Source organism: Egretta garzetta, unplaced genomic scaffold (genome assembly GCF_000687185.1).
Source record: "Egretta garzetta isolate BGI_Z169 unplaced genomic scaffold, ASM68718v1 scaffold207, whole genome shotgun sequence".
NCBI lineage: Eukaryota > Metazoa > Chordata > Aves > Pelecaniformes > Ardeidae > Egretta > Egretta garzetta.
The window spans coordinates 1,297,992-1,316,932 of NW_009260185.1; the positions used below are offsets into that span (position 1 = coordinate 1,297,992).

At 43.7% G+C, this 18,941-nt stretch overlaps 1 protein-coding gene across 4 annotated transcripts in view; it reads left to right on the forward strand.

Annotated features, from left to right (window-relative positions):
• The window catches only part of FLI1 (Fli-1 proto-oncogene, ETS transcription factor), an 89,067-nt gene that overhangs the window by 13,965 nt on the left and 56,161 nt on the right, over positions 1–18,941 (forward strand). The window lies entirely within an intron of this gene.

The window sequence follows — 18,941 nt, forward strand, 5'->3', positions numbered from 1 at the left end:
CCCCTCCTTTCCCCCATCGAACCGGCCGGTCCTTCAGCCTCTGCAAAGATAAACCAAGCCTTTTCCAAGCCCCTCGGGGTGGCTCGGGCTCTTCCTCAGAGCCCAGGCAGCAGAGGGTTGGCCTTCTTGTTTTGGGGGACCCTTGTGCAATTCTGATGGGCTCTTCTTGAGGGAGCGCTATAGTACAGAAGCAGCTCCAACAGAAGAGCCTTGAAGCGAGAGACGCAGTGGGTGTGTTTGGGTAGGAGGATTTTGAAAGATGCCTATCGCCTGGGTGGGGTGTTTTTCTCTTCTTAAAAGTCTTCTTTTTTTCTTGGGTTGTTTTTTTTTTTTCTTTTTTTTTTTTTTTGCTGACCTGGGGAGAAAAAAGCTGTAAAATGGCAGGAACTGAAACTTTCTCCCTTAGATTGCAGCTTGTGACAAGTGCACTGTTTGGAAGGATCTCAAAAGAAGGGGGAGGGAAGGAGATGGGCAGGAAGAGAAAATGGAAAGAAAGAGGGAATGAAAGGGTGAATGCCGGAAAGGAGTAGAGAAAGCAGGAGCGGTGAAAGCACAAAATTTGGGAGGTATGGCGGGAATAAGACATGTCTCCTGCACCACCTCCTCAGATCTGTAGCAAGGGTAACCCAGGCCTCATTCAGCATACGTTTAGTGCACCAGAACCTTCTTTGATTTGTGGAGCCCTAAATATTGTGCAGTGAAAGTGCAGAAATTTCCCATCTGTACATTTGCTGCGGTGCACACATGGACTTGCTTTTCTGCACAGGCCATGAGCCCCCCGCACCATCCTCTGAAAGCTGCCAAAGTATTCCCATGACCCACGTAGCCCACGGTGCCTACTGGGAGCTCCTTCTCTCCCGAGTCACCCCGTGTTGCAAAATGTTATTGCTAACCACCCCCTCAGCTGCCCCCGGTTGGGAGATGAGGAACTGCGATGCTTAGCAGCTAGGCCTACAGTCACGTTGGGGAGGCTGTGGCGAAAGGAGGAACTCGGCCGCATCCCAGGTCACTGCCCCAGCTCCTGGATCTGCTCGCCGACTGCTCTGCAGCCTTTTCTTCTACTGTCCTGCCTCGCTGGTAGTCCAGAAATAATTTGGCTGTTTGAGCTAAGAAAGACGGGATCCAGATACACCGGAGTCTCCTCTTGGGTTCATTTACTGAGCAGTTCCAGGATCATCAGTCGGTTGCTGCAGGTCCCCATACCCTGTTTGCCTCCTCCTATAATCTACCCCTTTTCTGTACCATACATTTAGATCAGTGCTCCTATAATGCCCTCAGGATTATCTGAGATTTCTTGCAAATTTTCTTACCGGGGAGAAAAAGAGTGGATTCCCAAGGAGTATCAGATGCACTCGTTGATGGATTTGCTGCAGTTTACCACTAAAAGGAAGGGGTTAGGCCACCTTGACTAACTTGTCTCAGGTGAAGGGCAATGGAAGAGGATGTGGCTTGAGATGCTTAAGTGTTTTTAATGTGCTGAGCTCTATATATAACCTGTACTTCAGGGCAGATTTTCTAAATTCTAGGACATAGTAAAGCAAGCCTGTACCATATCCAGAGGAAAGCAATTTAAAAGCAATTGTACCCTTATGTCTGCTCTCCTGTAGGTTGTATGCATTGGTTTCTCTCAAAGCTGCGTGTTTGGGTTGGGAAATAATATGGCAGAAAGGTGCATGTAAGTGACTGGAGAGCAAGAGAAACACAGAAAAAGGCTCTTTCATTATCTCGAGCAAGAACCCGGTGAGGAACCAGATGAAATCTGTGTACTGGCATGGTTAAGAATTGCTTCCCCTGTAAACTCAGAAATGTACCTGTCTGTGTGGTAGATCAGTGTTATGCAGCGCAGAATAGGTATTGGAGAGGGCTACACGCTCCAGGTGACTGTCTTCAATTTAAACAATACAAGTGACTGTTTTTTCAAGTCTATGCAGAACTAGTCCATGGACTAATTCTTTTAATTGAGACTTTTAACTGCGTGCTTGACAGGCGCAGAAGGAGTCTGAGTCCAGTCTACTATAAAAATCTCTCCCTTCACCCTGCGATCCCCAATATTGGGCTTGTGCTTTCCTCTTAATCTTTTTATGCCATTTGGAAAGAGTTTTGACACCACACTCTCTAATGGCTATATGGAATAATTTAACTGCAAGCCTGCCCAACTGGAGGGCAACTTTGCAGTAGAGGGGTAAATCCAATGTAGCCTTGAGCTGTCCTAAGGGCTCACAATCGCACGCTCCTGGGGAAATGGAGCATGGTCAGGGAACAGATGTGGTCAGGATGATCCTGGCTGACATTTGCATCCTTTGTGCACATTGCGTGCAAGCATGTATTGAAGTTGGTTTCGGAGTTTTTTAACCCAAAGCTCAGGTAATGCCATGCGTATAAACATATATTTTGGGATCAGCTCAGGACTGTAAGTCACCTTTCCCCGTCACACACCGACGTAGGTCACGTGTGATACTGCTGAGCCAATGCACTGGGTCTAGAATGCGTCTTTATTTCTTCATAAATAATTATTTATCTTGAGGGGAATTAGATCACTTACTGAAGTTCTGGGAGGCAATTTTTGCTGCATTCTTTGAAAAACCTGTTGAACACCTGACACGGGAGGTGGACTGGCTGGCTTGAAAAGTGACCTCCAGAGCAATGCTCTAAGGTCTTTTATGGGGAAAGAAGTGAAGCAAATCTTTATCTTTATTAGTTCATTTCCATATTCAGTTCATATTCTGTGAATGACACTTGCAGAGATGATTGGAGCCAGTGAAACTCATATTTGCACTGATTTTAAAATAGTCAATTACGTTTTTATTGTATTGCCTCCAGATACTTCAAATTGCATCTTCTTTGGGTTACCATCCCTCTTTGGCTTAATTTACATTGTGTTTGGGGGCTTGGCTTTTATTGCCTCAAATTAAATCAAAAAAGGGTACATCTAATCTCAGCAAGATGCCCACACATGGACTTCCTCACAATAACAAATGGTGTGGTTTCAAACTGGTTTAATTGTTTCAGTTCCACTTTACATGTGGACAATAATTAAAGTAAATGCACTTGCCAAAGCCTGACTGTTAATAAAAAAGCACATTTTGGGTAACTGCTGCCTTCATTCTGTGAAAACATGTTTATCCTTATGTTCTGGATGTAAGAGAGAGACCATCTGAAGGATATTCAATGAAAATTTTGCTTTGCTCAAGTAGAAGACAACTGTACTTGTCTCCTTCCACAAGAAGGCAACTTGTATGTTGGTGTTGCTATAGCAAAGGGTGGGGTAGAGTTTCTATTGCAATCACTGTTTCTTGTCATTTGTGAACTCTAGGCGTTCGCTCTTGTCCTGAAACTTGGCCATCAAGATCTTGAACTAAGAACATGTTTCCTTTTTGAACGAGTTTAAATGTCTGGTTTGCCATTTTTAAATTGCCCCAGCTTTGGCCCTTTAGAGATGGCCTTTCCTGGCACAAAGCCATTGACTCCTAGGGCAAGACTCTCAATCTCCACACTGGGAAAAAAAAATAAAAAATCAGAGATGTTTGTTGCTTGGAGACTTTCCACGTTGCTGTCCCTCAAAAGCAATTTTGAACATAACCATCTCAAATTTCCAAGGTGTAAATTCTGGTATACCCTGATACCCTAGTCCCCATTCAGGTCACATTTACATTGTAGAATGGCTTTCTAATATGTAACAGCAAAAACCTGTTAGAAATGTGTTGTAACTGGGATATTTTTATAATGCGGCTTCATTTTGCCTCCAAGATCTGTATGCAAATGCGTGCCTTTTGCCTTAGTACAAACTTAAAATCGTGCCGTAGCGCTGGGTGCTGTCACCTCGAGGTGTTCAGTACTAACTCCCGTTTGCTACACAAGGAAAACACCGGGAAAGTTATTTCAGAGCTGGTAAACTGAGTAGCCCTACTGCTCTCTAGTAGAATTGTTCCTCCTATGGGAAGGAAGACGAGACTGAAGCAAACCTAACACACAACAAAACAGGACCAACTGCTTAGATTTTAGGCACTTGGGGTTTCACTCAGAGGCTTTAAAGAGGTGCTGCGAACCTTGTGTAAGTTCTCTCTACCACTGTGGATTTTACCCTAACAGGATGCGGTCACTTTAAGTAGTAGCATGCATGTCTTGAGGATTTCATGCTTTTATTTTAGTTATTTATTTTAATTTTGTGATACTCCTGCTGTAAGATGGGGGGAGAGGCCCAGCTTCTGTCACTCCTCGCAGAATTTCTTCTAAGGAGAGTTTTGCTGGAGTCTTGGTGTGTAGGAGTAGAACTACTCATTGGAGTATGATGAGCAAGGGACAGAAATCAAGAGAAGCAAAGGGCAGGGTTGCACCTCAAAGTGAGGTCTTAGATGACATGCTGATAAGGTGAGATGTGCTGGGGGAAGGGCATTTATAGCAATTTTTGCAGGAAGCAGAGCTTATTTTCTTCAGGTCTCTCCTTCCTGGTTTTACAGAAGGCTTTCTTCTTGATTTCAGTTCACATCTTCTAAGAAGGATCAGGCCTAGAACTCATGAATGTATAACCAGAGCATCTTCCATTCTTTTTCTGCCAGTACAACATCAGCGTGTGAAGTTCTTTTATAGCACCCCATAAGTTGCCTTTGAAAAATGAGTTTCTCATTCTGCTTGAGTTTACTTGACCACTTAAAGAAAGACCCTATGTCCCATTTCTGCGCAAACATGCACAAGCAGGAAAATTAAAGGAGCCAAGGGAGCCTTAACGTCAGATTTTCAGATATTTGTGGGTTTGCTAAACACCGAACGCTCCAGAAGCATGGTGTTAGTACTAGAGCGTGCATGAATGTGTGCATGGCTCGCCTGGAAAAAACTGGGCTAATACATTGAGCTTAGCTCTGCAACTTGGTTTGAAGCCAACTTTCCCCCCAAATGTAAAATTCTCTTTAGATCTTTTGTTCTGAATTGAACAAAGCAGATCTATTTCCAGTGTCTGTGCCTCTCGTGTGCTGTCATGCACACGTGAACGCGCGATGCATGTGTAGCACTGGTGTGTAAAAAGAGCTGCCTGCAAGTGCACTTCTCAGTTACACAAAGCCCGGTCACACTTCCACCGGTGACACCTAAGAACACTTTCCGAGTGAACAAATGTTTTCTTACAAGGCTTTGAGTGCATATTTATAGCTGTTTTTGAAAATACGGACTAAAATATCACTGTGCAAATGTGGTTTTCTGCCTCCTTCTGGAAATAATTCGCCTGATGGCGGGCCCGAGTCTTTGCTAACCTGTGTGCTGCGTCACCACAGGCGCCCGGGCAGTCAGGGCGCCGATCACATAGCTTATCACCAGCCTAAATTGTGCTGGTGTGAACAGCAACGTATGGTACAGGACAATGTATAATCTACTCTACTGAGTTGCAAATATCAAAGCCTTCAAAACGTTAATGCATCTACTGCTTATTTGCTTTCTTCCTCTCATTACCCAGGCCACATAATTACTGATGCGTATCTACACAGCTAGTAACACTGATCTAGAAACCTGTCTCTTGTAGTAAAGCCACAAACGTTACCTCCCTCCTCCCCCACCTCCGCTACCAGAAGCTTTTCCTTTAGCTGTAAGACAGAGACCTAAACAAAAGGGATATGTAACTGTATGTTACAGCTGAAGACATTTAAGTATGTCCTGATAAACCTTCTGTTCCTCCAGTGACAAATAGCACCAAAGGCAAAACTCTGAAATAATGACCTGGCAGGGAACACCAATATTTGATACCAGAGACACCTCAATGCATCTAATTCTGTTTTGCTTCCATGTTTTGAAGCCAGGGCCCTAAAAATAGGTATATGAGTGCATATTTATCAAACTAAGCAAGTGGCTTGATTTGTAAAGGTACTGATAACCTGTAACTCTTGTTAGCTTTTGAAGGTAACTGTTCCCTCTGAAACCCAGGCTGCTTTCTAGGTGCTTAACAAAGTATTCTGATGCTGTGTGTAAACATGTTGATTAAGATTTGCAACGCTGGCTAAGGGGCATTGAATATACAACTCTCAGTGGAAATAGATGGGAGAAGTAAGGCTAAATCCCACGGGCGTCTTGCAAAATCTCAGCCTTTGCTTCTCTTCAGCATTGGCATGATGCTGTGAAGAAAACGACCCTGGCTCTTCTTGTGTATCAAGCATTCTATCTTTTCCTGATTTTTTCCTAAAATACTGTCAGAAATGCAGCTCACTAGAGGCTCCTGCAGCAAATGCCGTGGATATAGCTAAGCTTACTGGTTTATTTGCATGTACCTTGTTCCTGTTCTTCCAGCATAGACTAACCCAGAGCTCAATCAGCTACAGAGCTGTAAAGAAGCAAGAAACAATTAAAAAAAAGTAAAATATATATATATATATAACCCCCCCCACCCCAGCACAAAGCTGCACACCCAGGAATTGAACGTTAGCTGACTGGCCCACGCTTGTCAATCATGCAGAGGGAGTGAAAATAACATAACGGGCAGGACAGCCTTTAATTAGTCATTTGCTGATTTCTCACTCAGCAAAAACCCTGCCCTTCTTAACTAATGCTGGTTTTAAACTGAGGGGAGGAGATAAATCAGCAAGAATACAGTTTTTTAAGTTGGTTGATGAGCAAATGCCGTGGATATAGCTAAGCTTACTGGTTTATTTGCATGTACCTTGTTCCTGTTCTTCCAGCATAGACTAACCCAGAGCTCAATCAGCTACAGAGCTGTAAAGAAGCAAGAAACAATTAAAAAAAAGTAAAATATATATATATATATAACCCCCCCCACCCCAGCACAAAGCTGCACACCCAGGAATTGAACGTTAGCTGACTGGCCCACGCTTGTCAATCATGCAGAGGGAGTGAAAATAACATAACGGGCAGGACAGCCTTTAATTAGTCATTTGCTGATTTCTCACTCAGCAAAAACCCTGCCCTTCTTAACTAATGCTGGTTTTAAACTGAGGGGAGGAGATAAATCAGCAAGAATACAGTTTTTTAAGTTGGTTGATGAGTGAAAAAAAGAAACTGGAGTAAGGTACTGTGGGGTCAGTGGAAGGTGTGGTGTGTTCAGAAACTGATTTTTGTGCAATGAGAAAATTCTTATTTGAACATTTTTTATATCAGCTTTCTTTTAAAAAAGAAGATAAGGAAAAGATTAGGAGAGGTTAAAATACCCTTTTTACAGCTAAAAGCAGAATTTGGCTCTCTGGCTTCTTCTGAATAGCTCTTCTTGTTGTTCCAAGCTTAATTGACTTATAACTGCATCTGAACCAACCTCACATCAGTTCCTTTTTATCAGCCAAAGTGAGACTTCCTGTGCTCCACAGTCTGGTTTCCTGATGTGTTTCCTTTTTCCTTTTAACAGAACAAAGGAAACTGTAACTCCTCCGCTGCTCCTGTTCCAAATCTCCTTGGGACTTCATGTAATGTTAGCATCGACCGTTTGCCTTTTATATTATTTTCTGCCCAGTCTCTGAGCTGCCTAGAGTGATAGTGCCCTCTTCATACCCAATTGAGTTTTGTGTTGTCAGCTGCAGAGGGGCAAGAACCGTGGTGGTGTTGAAATGAAGCCACTTCCAGAGCAGTGGGCAGCCACCATGTTCTACTCTACCAAAGTAAAGCAGAAAAGGAAAACCTTGGCCAAGATGTTACTGGAGATACAGGAGTTTTAATGTTCTGCTAAAGCAAATAATCCAGTGTCGAGACCTCATTGATTTGCACAGGCTTGTATGTGTGAACTTACTTGGTATTTGATCTTGGGGCTGGAACTTTGTGTCCTGAGATATGTAGGCCACGGGCAGAAATGCTCCCCAAAATGGCTACACATATACAGTACAAACAGCACTGGAACATACTGGAACTGGCAGCCCTATGCATTTTAACAGGAACGATTCTCTTCACCCACCACACTAACGGCAGTTACTCTCTTCTTACAACTGCTTTTCCCTTAGCTGTTATGGGGCTGCAGTTCTAGCTCAGTCCTGCCAATCACATCAGGAATATGCTATGGATGTGAACAATTCAATGCAAAATCCAAATTATGCCATGCGGTAAGGAGCCTGTGCCCTCCGGAAAGCACCGCTTTTCCCCAGCTACCGCCCCCCACCCAGCTGACCAGCGTACTGTTTTGCTGAGATGCTCCGTCCCTTTGTAATCTTCACTTGTCAGAGCTGACGTTTTTTCTTTATAAGAATCACAAGTTCACTTGAATGACAAGAATCGCTTGTCTTCTTGTTCGGATAGAGAAACGTGATCTCGCATCAGGACTGAGTAGATGCCTATAAAAGTGCTTCTGAATGCAACTAAAAGCAATTACAGAAGAGTGGAGTTGTGTGTTAGCACACGGATAACTGCAAACATGGGCATGATTCTGAGAAATATACACTGGGTATCTGCAAATTCCCACTGAAATCAGTGCAATTCCTTCATGCTTAGAGTTTATCCATTTATCCAAATGACCAGAGCTCAGTAGGCTTGGAGAGGAGAGAGGAAACTGCAGGCTGTGCTGCCCATTGGCCATCTGCATATGGAGGCAAAGTGAATTTGCAATTTGCTCCAGAATAGGTAGCTTATATCCCAGGTTTGTTTCTCCAAACCACCACAATTCAGGAACGGCGGAATGTGGAATAGGATAAAAGATTCTGGACTAGGCCTGTTTTCTATATACACTTTAGTGTGTCTGTGTGGTGTGTAAATTTGAAAGGGTGGCAGAGATAGGCCGTGGTTAAACCAGACTGAGGTGGCAGAGGATTACTGCACCACACCAGCTAACAAGAAGGCAGAATTTCCAGGGAGCCCCGCTCATCCAAGCCTAAGGGAGGAGCAGGAGCTATGTTACTTTAAGCAAGGAAAAGAGTTAACATCATTGCCCTCCTACAGAATTGCCATTCTGCAGGTTTCAGTGTACTGATTTGAGGTTTTCTCATGTAATAACAAAATCCTGTGCCTTTACTTTGAAAAATGTCATTTTTAACCAAATAACTTTGGATTACCTAGGAAAAGGTATCAGAAAATTATATCCCTTCTGTAAAATCCAGGGGAAAATCAAGGAAGTTTCACCTTCTCTGCTGTGTTCTGTTTATGGAACAATTTCTATACAGTATAATTCAATTTCCATAAAAACTCCATTGATTTAATCCCTATTAAATTCTGAGGATTTGTCCATGAGGGTCGTGTTGCAGATCAGCCTTTAGGACTGACTCCTGATTAGAACCAGAAGTCGTGACTCGTATGATTAATTCCTTGTATTATGGTATTTGTCCCTAGAGGCTCCCACTAAGACGAAGCATGGCACGTAGATGGAATAAAAGCCCATAATTTAAGCAGGCAAAGAAAAAAAAAACCCACCTGGGAGGTGAAATGCAGGAAGTGACTGGTCACTCAGCAAGTCACCAACAGAGATGCAAAGAGTCCTGGTGGCTGTTCACAAGTCCCTGGCGTTAGAATTGCCCAGGGATTCGTAGCAGAGGGCGGGCCTTAAACACCCTTACCGGAGTTTTACCACTGATACACAGAAAAATCGCTGGAGCCAGAAATTATTGATACATGTACAAGCTCAAAACTCAGATAGATCGCCACTTATAAATTGATCCCCAAAGACTGAAAGTTATTTTGAGTAGGTATCACGGTTGCTGTGGGTGTCTTTGAGGCATACTGAGAATCTAGACAACAGTCTGTGTAGCTCGTGGTCCCTCAGAGATGGTTTGCTGCAGCAAGAATAATTTTTCTGACAATGACACTCCTAACCCCAACTTGCTCGCAAAATTCATGTGACATGCATGGCAACATCCTTCCTTAATTAGATCTAATGTGCACATGTATATCTCTCCACAGCACAAATATTTATGTTTTGGTGATATCTCTAAGAGCCATAGACTAATACATCTGACTTCATTAGAACCAACCAGGCTTTAAAATAAGCACGCACTGAAGTGATTTGTTAGGCAAGAACTCTTAGTATCATCCTGAAAATATTACCAAAATTGTCTGTAGCAGCTCCCCTGTGACAAGGGAAAGAATGATTTTATGTTAAGTGAGGAACCGGCTCACAGAGAAAACTGGTGTGTCTTATCAGGATCTGGGGGGTTTTTAATTGCACAAATTTCTTCTGAATCCCATTTTCTACCAGCCAAGGGTGCGTGCAAATTGTGTGTGTGTGTGTGCTATGTTTTATCCGAGTGATCGTGAATTCCCTTGTGACACTAAAATTGTACTTGAAATCTGAGACGTCTCTAGTAAGCCGAAGGGAAACTGCTACTATTCCAATGGCATGTGGCCCAAACTCCAGCTCCTCGCCATCCTGCCGCAGATCGAGCGCCTGTGCAGAATCTCACAGTACGTTGTTTTTGTCTTCTGTGTTGCATAAAGTAGAAGAAGGAGCACGGACAGGTCCAGACTGAAACGTATTGCTTCTTACCCACGCAGAAATTTTAAGGAGGAAGACCTGGAAGAGGGCTTTGCCATGGTACCTTCTAGTCCTTTTCTTCTGTAAAGGAGCTCTGTCTTCCCTTTGACCGTGATACTGGATCCTCTGGATTTTGAGTAGTGTTATATGGAAGGCTGTGTAAAAAACTTCCCCAGTATGCATCACCACGTGACACTTTTTTTGGTAGGAAAAGGGTATATTCCCTCTTAACTCTGAGCTTCAACAAACTCATGCCCAGCACGCACAGTTTTTGCAAGTCGGTATTAAAGATGACGCTGGTCTCTCTGTCTGCTTTGCTGGTTTCTGTCGGACATCCAAAAACCTGCTTTACAGTTACAGGAACCCTTTGCCTTCGCAGCACTTCCAGAGCAGTGGGCAGAGGTTTTAACAAACGGGTAGAGTTCATCCCCTCGAGAGAGAGAAAGCAATGCACTGAAGCTCAAGCTTGCTTGCAGTGAATCCTCTGGATTTGCACCACTGTATCTGAGAGCAGAGATTTTCTCATTCTCACAGAATATGGGGTGGCCATTAATGGATGGAATAAGCTTGCAGTTAGTTCCCTGCTCTTCATTTCTGGTATTCTCATATGTCATCTCTACTCCAGGAAGGATGTAATTACGGTTGATCTTAGTGTTATGAATTATTTGTGCTACAGTAGTGCCTAGAGACGAGAGTGGTCTCTGTTGTGCTAAGCACCGTACGTAACAAGAGATTCTTCTTCTAAATTCCTTAGGAGTGAAGACAAGTTAAGGCACTTAATTTGAACTTCAGAGTGGACGCAATTCTTGAGCTTCACACTCTGCTGTCAGATGTGACCATGCTCCATCATTCCTTTCCCAAACTTCAAGGTTTCTGTAAAGGATGGATGGATTTTCTTTCCACCACCACTGCTCCCCACTGAAAAGGACTTCCATAACTTCTTCATTCTGATGTTTGAATACTTTCTTCTGATTTTGGACTGGCATTTGCTCGTGACTGATTTGTACCTCTCTCATGCCAGCACTATTTGCGTAAACAGCACTTTCCCTTCCCTGATGTTATGTCCCCGGCGGATTTACAGACCACTGCCATACCTCTCTCTGTTTTGCCAGGATATACAAAAATCTTCTAATCTCTTTCATAACCTCCCTTCTCCCGGTGATTTCTTAGCCCTCCGCTGCACCTGTGCCTGTGAATTTGTCTTTTCTCGGCATGAGTCACTGGAGTGGCACATGCTGTTCCCAGTGCTTGGCATGAGCACGCACTGGAAGAAGCCTTCCTGATGCAATGCTGGGATTGCAACGTTTTGTTTTGTTTCTAACTTCTGGTGAGTCAGAAAAATCCGTGAGCCGTTAATTCACTCCAGTCTTTGTCCTCAGCAGTGCCCAACCTGGTGCAGTTAGCTGGTCTGCCACAGGTTTCCTGTGTGAGTTCAGGCATTTCACTTCATCTCTCTGTGTCTCGGTTTCTCATCTGTAGAAGTAAGCAAATGCTTCCTTTCCTCTCTGCCTTGTCTGGTCAATTTGGAGTAGATGCTTTTACAAGGTGGGACTGACCCCCTTTCTATTGGTGAGCAGCAGCTACAATGATATCTGTGCAGGCACGTCCTGCAGTGCAATGTACTGAACAGATTGAAACCCAGTGGTTCTGGCCATTATGTTCTTTATAAATACTCGACAACCTGCTGCCATGTTGCTGAGATATTGGTATTGCCAGCAATCTTTTGGGTCATGCACTTATTTGTAACGTGGGTTTGTAGCATTGCAGCTGTGACGGGTGGGTATGTTCTCCCTTAGATCATAGACCGTTCCAAGCTGTCTAGAAGGAGTGAGAAGGGTGTGAAGTCCAATAGGCTTTCCAGATTTTTGCAGCAAGTGCCCTGGACTGCCTGGTGAAGGAGCGCAGCAGAGTACGTGCATGGGCCTGTGAAGCTGCTCCACTGATTCATACACAGAGCACACGCACACAGCTAAAATTTCAACTAAGCCTAAATACCAGATGGCTTCTTACATAAGCCAAACTTTTATGTGTTTTAAAAAATAGCAGCCAGTACGCGGTCAGGACCCCACTCCGACTGTCTATTTCTTCCATTGATTTCTTACCCTTTCTTTCATACTTTTGCAGCTCTAGGATTGGTCCTTTCAAAACCAGCAGCTGCAGATTTCCAAAAATAAAAAAGAATTAATTAATTAATTAACATAACCCTAAACCACAGAAACCCTATCTTGTGAGCAGCACTTTTCTCCCCACGCACTGTTCTGTGCCAGCCTGAAGGGGGTTAGCCGACAGGCCGTGCAAACATGCTTGGAAATGTGTGATGTGGAAGGTGTGTGCACACCGGCCGAGAGGTGAAACGGGTGTGTAACAGGGCTGTGTAGCAAAGGAGCAGAAACAGAGCGGGCTGTGAAAAGAAATCCCTCCGAGTCCTGACAGACCATTCTCCCCAATGCTTCCCAGGTCTTTCTTTACCCAGGTCTTGCCCAGGTCACAACATGAGCGACACCAGCTATTTTCAGGTCCTGAGGGCTCTGCAGGGACAGCCCTCCCTTGTTGAGATGAACCTCCACGGTAGGGAGGTGCATGCTCCTTTCACAGCCGCTTCTGCCACACAAGAACCACCCTCTGGTTCCCTCACATTTACATCACTGCTTCAGGATGCGCCTTTCCAAGCCCTCCTCTACATTCATACGCATGCATTCACAACACGAGCGCTGGCAGGCACTATTCCCTCCCTCCATGAACTTAAGTCTTTAATAACAAGGACACGTGTGTGTGTGATTTTTTTTTTAACAGAGCTGCCACAGTTTTAGTTCAGAATGCTCCTTTCACAGCCGCTTCTGCCACACAAGAACCACCCTCTGGTTCCCTCACATTTACATCACTGCTTCAGGATGCGCCTTTCCAAGCCCTCCTCTACATTCATACGCATGCATTCACAACACGAGCGCTGGCAGGCACTATTCCCTCCCTCCATGAACTTAAGTCTTTAATAACAAGGACACGTGTGTGTGTGATTTTTTTTTAACAGAGATTAGCAGGCCTGCCACAGTTTTAGTTCAGATAGCAAATCAAAAAGCTTTAAGGAATTTAACTGTGTGGAATGGGCCGTACCTAAGTGTTAGGTGTCTCTGCAAACGAGCTTTGTCCATGAAGCAGTATTTGATACGGATGGTGTCAGCACATGCAGTGTTTATTGAGACAAGGCTCAATGAATGTGCAATATATTAAGTAAACAAAGCGCTTTTGATTATCATCAGCTACAGTGGATAAAAGGAGCGTGGTTCTTCTCTTAGTATAAATTGCACGTTAAACCAGTGGGCTTAAGCAAATGGTTGAAAAATGTATCTGCCTCAGGCAATGCTACTTTTATTTATATATATATATGTATATATATATATATGTAAGTATGCATCTTTTACGCCTTTGCTGTTCCATTGACTCCTTCAAAACTGACCTGGATTCAAACTAGAGTCAGGGGGGTAAGCAGGTCTAAATGACCATCGTTGCTGATTTCTGTAGCATTGCAGGCATAAAATGCTTCAAAAGGAATTTTGCGGGACAAGTCCTTGACTCTAGTCTTTCATCTGAATCTCTCTGCTACTGAACCCAGTACTGCAGCGATATGGATTCATGTGGCTATGTCCCTGCTTATGTGCAGAGTATTTCTTCTGGAGTTGATAAGGTGGGGCAGGATGGCCACCTCCCTCATACTGGGGGAATCCTACAAAGGAGCTCTGAAAGATAGTTTTGCTGTAAGAATAAAAAATATGTTAGGATAAAAAAGAACAAAACCCACAAAGTTTTGTGCTGAAAACATGAGATTATGATCCAGGACACTTGCCTTCAATTCTTGGCTCTGTAGTGACTTTCTGTACAACCACAGGAAGCCACTGAACTGCCAGGCAGGACTGATCATTCCCAGCTTTTCTATCTCGCCTACCCAGACCTCGAGCTCTTTGGAATAGGAGCCCTCCTCCAGAGTGTACTCGCCCAGAGCAACCTGAGGTTTACTCATCCTGAGTCAGGCGGAGGAGTATTTCACCAGGAATTGTGTCTAAGATGTGTACTTGGTTATTCATTTGTTATGACTAACTTAATGGGTTATATAGATAAGAATACTTCTAGAACAGAAACACGGTCAGAAACCTGAAATTATCTGTAACAAAGTTTTCTTAGCATCTAAGATCATAATCGGTCATCTATTATTTAGTAAAAAGATAAAGAGGAAAGATCTCTCATCTGGTATCTACTCTGCTCAGCAGATAACAATCACGCTCACATGTCCCTTCTTTCAAAAAAGCTAGACTTTTTGAAGAATGCTGTTTAGTCATTAGAGCAAAAGCCTGCAAGTGGAGTCTCCTTGGCTTTATTCCTCTTTCTTACCCAGAGACCCTGACCAAACCATTAGAGCTTTTTTCTGTGCCTTGATTTGCCTAACTGTAAAATAATAGTGGGTAACGCTCTTCTGAGGTGAGGCTGAAAACTGACAAAACTTCACAAAGAGCTTTGTAAGTGCTGGATAAAGAATGCTGTAGGTGCCTAAAATGTCAATAGAAAATTCTCTCTGAAATAAAGTTCAAAGCAGCTGGATGCAAGAGATGGGGGTTTTGCAACTAGGAAAGGAAAGACGCTATTTATAGGATCTAAAATCTTCTAGTCACTTATGAAACACAGAAAAAAACAGCTCTGAAGCCTGTATAGCCTAAAACAATTGCATTAACAGAAATCTCATGTGACACATGTCATATTGAGCTTGTATAGTGGCAGCCTCTCAGCACGAGCAGGAGGGCTGGGAGCTGCACCCACCCCTGCATTTCTAGAAGCCCATGGGAGAGCAGTGGCTATCGTCATGGACACTTCTTTCTTTCTAGCCCTAATAATCAAAGTTGCCAAGGTCATGTTAGCTGTGGGTTGCTTTTCCTGAGCGGAAAGTTATAGAATGTGCATGTAAAGCATAAAAAAAATCCTTGCTCTGATGATCTGGTGAAGAGAATCTGATGAGCAGCAGTAGAGCAGAGGCGTACCAAGGGGGCTCAGCCTCTTGCTTTGCCCTTGCCGCTTGCTAACCAACTTGCTCTCTCAGCGCTGTTATTGTTTGATTTCGGCCTGCTGGGACAGGTGCAAATCTGCTTCCAGATCACACTTGGATACGTGGCAGGCAAATTTTCATTAGAGGCTGCGATAACAAGAAACAGCTCTTGTCTCTCAATGCTCTATAGAACTGGGAACCTCTTCTGCATGCACCTGACAGCGGCTGTGAGCAGGGACGCAGCGCCTGCCTTGCTAAGGACAAGTGCTTTCCAGCTAGGGGGGGGGGCCAGGCTGGGAGGTTTGCACCATTTTGTCTTGTTAGACAGTCATTTAGCAAGTGCCATTTGTTGCAAGCTGATTCTTAAAAAACAAAGGGGAGAGAAAATGCAGTTAAAATGAGTTTTGCCTTTTGAGCAAGCTCAGAGCCTTCCCCCGCTTCATGCAACTCTAGAGTGCGGTTGGGTGCGGGGGCGTTGCAGGAGTGGAAACCCTGATCACAGATGCAAACATTTCACTTAGGCTGGTTCTTTACTCATCCTAATAAAAAAGATGCACAGGGTAAATCAAAAGATGCACAAAGTAAATCAAAAGATGCACAAGGTAAGCCAGACAGGCGACCTACAGCATGGAATCTCCTGATGTGGTCATTCACCGGCTCTTCGGGGCATAAGTGTTTGTTTTAAACAAGTGCTCCGTACCTTGCTTGGTTGAGTGCACACAGGACCTTAGTACAGGAGCTGAGAAAAGTACCATGAAGTCCGGGTTTTCTCTCTCCAGTCATACCTTAGGGGAGTGGGACAAATTTGTAGAAACACGAGGAAATTCAGATATATACCTGCGTACAAACAGCTGGAGCTTCAATTGTAATAAACCCATTCTAGTAAAGATAATGAAGAAAGCCTGGGGTTTGCCTCCTGTGTTTTTAGATGGACAATTAGATTGCAGATGAGATGAGCAGTGGAAATCTGAGGTAAATTAAATGTGGGGAAAGAGGCATAAGATGTGAGGAACGCAAAGAAACAAGTGAGATGGCCCTGCAGAAAGCGAGAGAGAAGCTTCTGCACCCACCCAAAGGCGAAGAGGGCAGCCCTGGCATTAGGCTGAAATGCATTTCCTCCTTGCCAGAAAAGATGTAAGAAATGTGAGGAGCAATTCAGCTGATGAGAGTGGCAGGTGAAAACAGCAAACAAGGCCGGTGCAGTCGCGAGCTGCCTCTGCGTTAATACTCATGTCACCAAGCTGGGCTCATAATAAACACTCCGTATGATACGGGCGCACGTGGCAGAAGGCATTTGGTTCTGGATACCACATGGCCAGAGAAGCTTTGAGAAATGAGAGCGTACAAAACAGAAGGAAGAAACAGGACAGCGTGGGGCTGATCGGCTTCTGTAGAAGGACTGAAAGAGAAATGCTGGATGACATGGCAATGCTGTTGCCAGCTCTTGTGGTATTTGGTTTTCATCTGGAAAGCCTGAATTGCATTCTAATTACATAATAATATCAGCATTTATTTAATATAAGTGAGTTTCTTAGGATCGCAAGGAAGAGCTAGAAATTGCGTCCTGAAAAGGTTAAAAACCCAGTTCTAAATACAATCAGACTTCTAATGAAGATGATGTTCAGTTAAAAGACCCTTGGTGCATGTCTACACGAGCGCTCCCAGCTGGCTCTGAACCAGAAAATTGTGAAGCATGGTGCAGAGACTCTTGCGCGGGGTCTACTACAAAGCAGGAAAATTGCACAAACTGAGACTGTGATGCTTGCAGACCTGAGCAAGTTGGGATGGCATGACTGTGAAACGTGTGGCTGTAAACCAAAGCCCTTCATTGCTTGCTGTATACATCCTCCTAGCAACCACCATCATCTTTAAAGGAAGAAAAAGGTGTTTTTTTAAAAAAAAGATGGCTTTAGCAGCCTAAATTTAGGCTGCGAGTGATGAATTGGCAAGGAAGGAGACAGGTGCAACCTGTAGATGCTGACAGGGTCTGAATGCCAGGGATGCGCAATGATGACTTTAAGGGCTACGAGAAGATCAAAGTAGGTTTATACCCTAGAGCATGGCTGCAAAAATCAGAAATTGTTGGGGTTGGCTTGTGCTTTATCAGTTTACTTGATGGAAAAAGAAATCTTACTATGGTGCACTGTCTTGTGGGCAGCCCTGCTTAAAGGTTAAGACACAAGCCAGTGAGGGGAGGGCATGGCAGTAATTTGACAGGTAGGTGGTGCAGAGGAAGTGGTGTGTGAGCTTGTCATTTTAAAATTAAACCTGGCAAAACCCCAGGAAAGGCCTTTTTGGGAGCTGAAGTCAGATAAGTTGTTTTGCGCCCCCCAGCCCATTCCCTTTCTATTATTCCCTCTATCACACAAATGATGAAAGGAGGGGGTTGAATCATGTTTATTAATTCAGAATGACAATAGGACACCTGGACTAGCACCTGTCAGAATATGATGTAAATTAGCCCAGGAAATCTGGTCTTGATCAGTGCACCCACAATGAAGCGCTAATAGAACTGATAATGATTTGAACAAGCATTCACAGGAGCAAGCTTTGCTCAGATATTGGCTCAATTGCATTAATTAATGCGGCACATTCAGAAATGCAGTGTTGCTCCCGTTCACAGGGACTTCCTGATGCTTTTCCATCGCTGTTTGTTTTTTAAACAGACAAAACCGGGACTTATTATATTTGCAAACAATGGCATCATGGAGATGCTCTGATTTACTGCAGCGATAGAGGGGGATGATGGTTGAAAGCTTAAATTAAAGCAGGATTTCCTTCTGTTTTCTCAAAGGGGAGGTTGACATTTGCTAATAACTGTCACAGGCTGTAAATGGCCTAAGTGTCATATGATGGATTTTTCTGATTGCTTTTAATCGAGGTTTTTAGAGATCATGGGGTATAAACAAAGAAATGAGCTGAACGTTCATGAGCCGTTCATGAGTTGAACAAACCTCAGGAGATGTGACTAAGATAAGAAAAAACTGTTCTGACAATGAAGTAATAACAGGTTCTTTGCTTCCTGAGTTACATTATTTTTTATCACCATTATTTTAATGTTCCTTATTCTGTATCTCTCACTGAGATAAACTGGTCTGCAGAGATGGATATATGCTTGCACAGGTTTTGTGAGGGGGTGGAGGGTTTTTTACCCTACAGAGATATCAAGTTGTTATACTATCTATTTCATATTCCCATATGTGGTGGTTTTTTTTCTCTCTCAAACTTCAGGCCAAATTTAGATGATGGGAATGAATTAGAAAAAGTCTCTTTACAATGTTCAGATCAGCGTAAAGATGGCAAGGCTGAGGCTGGGAATATGTAGACAATCTTTCCATGAAAATTATTACCTTTTGCTGAATGCTTCCCCAGGAGAAAGGGATAAATGGGAAGGTTATCCCACCTGAAAATAAGGGACATGGAAATGATTCTCCAAACAAAGCGAATCCCAGGATCTGTCCTGTAGAGTGAGAATCATACAATCATAGAATGTTTTGGGTTGGAAGGGACCCCTAGAGGTCATCCAGCCCAACCCCCCCG